The following is a 4,120-nucleotide window of genomic DNA, read 5'->3' on the forward strand; positions in this document are numbered from 1 at the left end:
TCCAGCTCACTTTGCTAGCTAGCCTACTGCCAGTTGCCATCCAAATGATGATAATGATCAGCTAGTAGTTAAGTCCTGCAGTAGTTTGCCAGTTGTCAGCTAATGATTTTTGATAGTATTGTATTATTTAAATTCAGTTTTTTGTGCACTATAGTATTTTCAGTATTGAGTATTTTTGGTGTGGATGTTATTTTACCTAAACAGTTTATTAGTTATTGCTCTGATTTCAATATGCATAGTGCACTATTTACATTTGTATTGATTATTACATCAATTTCTTCAACAAGTACAGTGTATGTTAAAGTGCAATACATGTTCTGTGATGTGCATTATTTAAATGTTTGTGTTTATTTTAGTTTTAACTAAACATTCTCTATACGCCATAAACATGGGCACCACTAAAATGTTTTTCATCGAGAGGGGGGATGGTTCTGGGGCTACTATCAAATCTCGCATATGGCCCCCAAATGGCTAGGGCCGGCTCTGGACATCACACATTACATAGGATGGGACTGACGTTGGATGCGACTTTTCGTGACTTAAATCAAGTAACAAGTAACTAGTACACACATAGCCTCTAAGTGTACTGAGTAATGATACTCTCTCTTTCGTTCATTCGTTCCTTAGTATAATTACCTTTAGTAGTAGTAGTACTGGCCACTACTCGGAAGGTAGCGATGCGCACCAGCTTTCTCATAGTTTTGTGTTTTAGATAATGGTTCAATACGGACTCAATCCCCTTTCATGGACATGGCAGGGAACTTGCAGTTAGAACTAAGGAGTCTAATAAGACTTGGTGGTACGCAGAACTGAAGTGCCAAGTGACAGGCTATCACTTTCATTGCACACCGCATTGTCTTCTCGCAGGGAGCGAATTGGGGAAATGTTGGATTTACGGCATCATGTAGAAAGACTGAATGGTTTAGTTACAGAAAAAGATAAAAAAAAGATAGTGACCTTTCTTACTAGCTGAACTAACCTGCATAAAATTAAGAAGATACAGACATTTTCATGCAATTATTTCAAGTTACAGTCTGCTGCTCAGACACAGTTTGGCGCACAGATGCAACTATCATCAACTCAATTATAAACATATATCTAGAGAGACAGAGAGACAGACATGGACTACATATCGTGCACATTGTATGAAATCATGCTGGTATATGTAGGCTTGTAGATGATTGTTAAGAGGCCTATTTGGAAACATACGAAATGAGATATTACCATAATGAAGTCATGATACATGAAGGAAATGTTTTTCATGTTGGCAAAAGTACCCTGTCAAAATGAAAATGAATGAGAGAAGACTAAAACAAAGGGCTCGTCCGGGATTTGAACCCTTTGAATCATACCCCTAGACCAACGAGCCACATAGCACAGGTTTCTGTGAAAACTAGTTAACATCGGTGCCACGTAGAGAGTTGTGCGCTCCTCTATTTGAACACTTTCTCCTTCAAACATTGCATGAGTGTCTGACTGCCGCCATGACTGATGGCTCGGGTATCTTGGATGTTGTTAAATGACATAACTGTCCGCCCAAGACACTGATGACCAAGGGTCATAGTTTTCCCTTGTAATAATAACAACAATAGTAATTGGAGTGAATGGAAGTGGCATTTCTATTTCTCCTTACTTTAGCCGTCATCGTCGCCAACATTGTTGTTGGTGAGCATGGAGAGGAGTGTATTAGCTTTTAAAGTATATTCAAGCAATGAACACGTCAAATAAATGTAATACCGAATACTTTTGCACGCAAGTGCACATGTATGTTACAGCGCTTCTGGGAGCACGGCCCACGTCAAGCAAGAGGGCGCAGTAAAGGTCTGCGAGTCAAGTGTGATGTGGGTATCCTGCAGCAGGCAGAGGAACCTTTGTTTTTCTACAGACGAAGCTGGTGCTGTGGGATACTAGTGTAAGGCCATTTATTCGTCATCTGTTCATGCGCAACGGTTCACCAGAAGTGTGTTAGTGAAAACAGCAATAAGTGCAGGCTTAGTAGGGTCGCAATAGCTTGAATGATGGCTATTGGCGGAAGCCTAGAAAGAAAACGTTGCGTTGGCCGGGAATCGAACCCGGGTCAACTGCTTGGAAGGCAGCTATGCTCACCACTATACCACCAACGCCCAGAAAGTCTCTCATTCCATGACTTTTGATGCATTTCAGATCATTCATCTGACTAGATACATGCGAATAATCACAGCCTACAGTGTAAAGCTTCTGATTACAGACAGGGCGTGTTGAGTGTGCTAAGTAACTTGCTAAATTCACTAACAAACAGTCGCTGCTCTTACTACAAAACAGGTGCAAGATATATCATTCTTAGCTAAACAAACCACGTAAACAATCAATGTGACTCTTAACTAAACTAGGAAACGCGAGAGAAAAAGGCGATACTTAGCTGCGGCGACTTGAGCGACTTCTCAGCTGGCTTGCCCGAGTGTCCAGATGCATATGTGGAAATACTTCTATACAAACCATGAACATAGATTCTCGATAGATGAATACTGTTTATTTAAAGGTCAGTTTTTATTTAGCGCATAGTTTATTGAATTTACCCCCCGAGGTGGAACACGGACAAACAAAAATCAAACCTGCTCAGTGTCAGGTTAACTTGAAGTTAGATGGCTAAATAAATTATACAGATTATTTATTTGAGCGTTACAGGTTCGGTCGGAAAGGAATGATTTACGTAGCCGATTAATTAGGACCGCACATCAGTAGATAGTAGGGTTTTTTGGGCGCGGCCTATTTTGTTATGACGTATGCCCTAAGCTTATTAATATTCCTACGTCATAATTGGGGGGCGTGATTTTAGAGTTATTTCCTTAATTATTCCTACGTCATATCCGTCAGAAAGTGTACACCCCTAAAACCCTGAACAACAAGGCCACCCATAAAGACCCCCCCCCCCCTCTGAAGGCAACGCCCCGAAACTCTCCTCTCTATTTAAGACCCCGCGCTGCTTTTAGGCAATACCTCTTTAATTCTCAGCATCTGAAACATCCCGCTTCTTCAACATGTCCAGCGACATCAACATGAAACCCCGCAAGAAACAATCCCGGGCAAGGGTTCCTGTACTCACCAATTTGAAGATTGAACGCTCCTGGGTGTTGTTCTGGGGGGGTCGACGGGGTTACCGCTTTAAAAGGGATCCCAGCTATGTTGGAGTGGAGCTTTTTGCTTTGGGAGAGAAGGAGGGTACGTTGGAACCTTTTGAGACGGTGATTGAATACTCTTTTGAGGACTGGTTGAAGGTGATGGCATGGAGAGACCTGGGGCTTGTGGATAAGACTCTAGAAGGCTTGCAAGAGGGTCCAAGAGAAGGCGAAACGGAGTCTCCGACTCAGAGTTTTGAAAGGTGTGAATGGGAAAGCTTGCAGAACTACGGTACAGTGGTGAAGAGTCTATCTCTAACTACTGATCGTAAGGTTTTGTTTAGCAGTACCCTGATTACAAACCCTATTGAAGGGGTTGTGGAGGATCCAGAAAAACAGGTTACTGAAATTATGTTTGACGCCGTGGACTGGCCGTTCTTGAAAGAGGTCATAAACTGTATAAATGATGGTTTTGACATCTTGACCAAATGTTCACAACTGGATTCTGTTAGAAGGAGAATATGCTGGATTATGGATTATATATCCCCCTTGAATGACGACGACGATGATAAAACAGACGACCTGTGGGGGGTTGGAGGGGGGTCTGACGGCTCAGGGTCTACTCTCTTCTAAGAGGGCGGTGTGTCGTGACGTAGTGAAGAGATAGGATAAAAGGCGCAACAATTCATTCATGGTTTAAAATTAAAGAGAATGTCTTACCCGAAAGCTGCGGACGTCGACAGGCTCTACAGGCCTCTTCAAACCCGGGATCACCCCTGGTTCTATTCCCCAGATTTTGTATACACTCCGGAACCCTCTGACTGCGGTTACCCTCCAAGACCTCAGACCCCGGTCCCTCAGGACGAAACAACATGCGGAGCGATGGATGTCCAAATGAGTCTCGGGGATCCCCAGCCTCTGGAGCTCATGGAGGGCCTCGATTTTGCCGAACTGTCTACCGTCTGTGCGTCTCAGGAGGGGGTCAGTCCAATGGATGTAGAAACACCCCACAAACCACCAGGCGA

At 43.2% G+C, this 4,120-nt stretch overlaps 1 non-coding gene across 1 annotated transcript; it reads right to left on the reverse strand.

The window, feature by feature from the left end:
• Positions 1–2,051: 2,051 nt before the first annotated feature.
• Positions 2,052–2,123, reverse strand: trnag-ucc (transfer RNA glycine (anticodon UCC)). The gene has a single exon. It is a non-coding gene; the product is annotated as a tRNA-Gly (tRNA).
• Positions 2,124–4,120: the final 1,997 nt, after the last annotated feature.

The sequence above is a fragment of the Amia ocellicauda genome, unplaced genomic scaffold (genome assembly GCF_036373705.1).
Source record: "Amia ocellicauda isolate fAmiCal2 unplaced genomic scaffold, fAmiCal2.hap1 HAP1_SCAFFOLD_84, whole genome shotgun sequence".
NCBI classification, from domain to species: domain Eukaryota; kingdom Metazoa; phylum Chordata; class Actinopteri; order Amiiformes; family Amiidae; genus Amia; species Amia ocellicauda.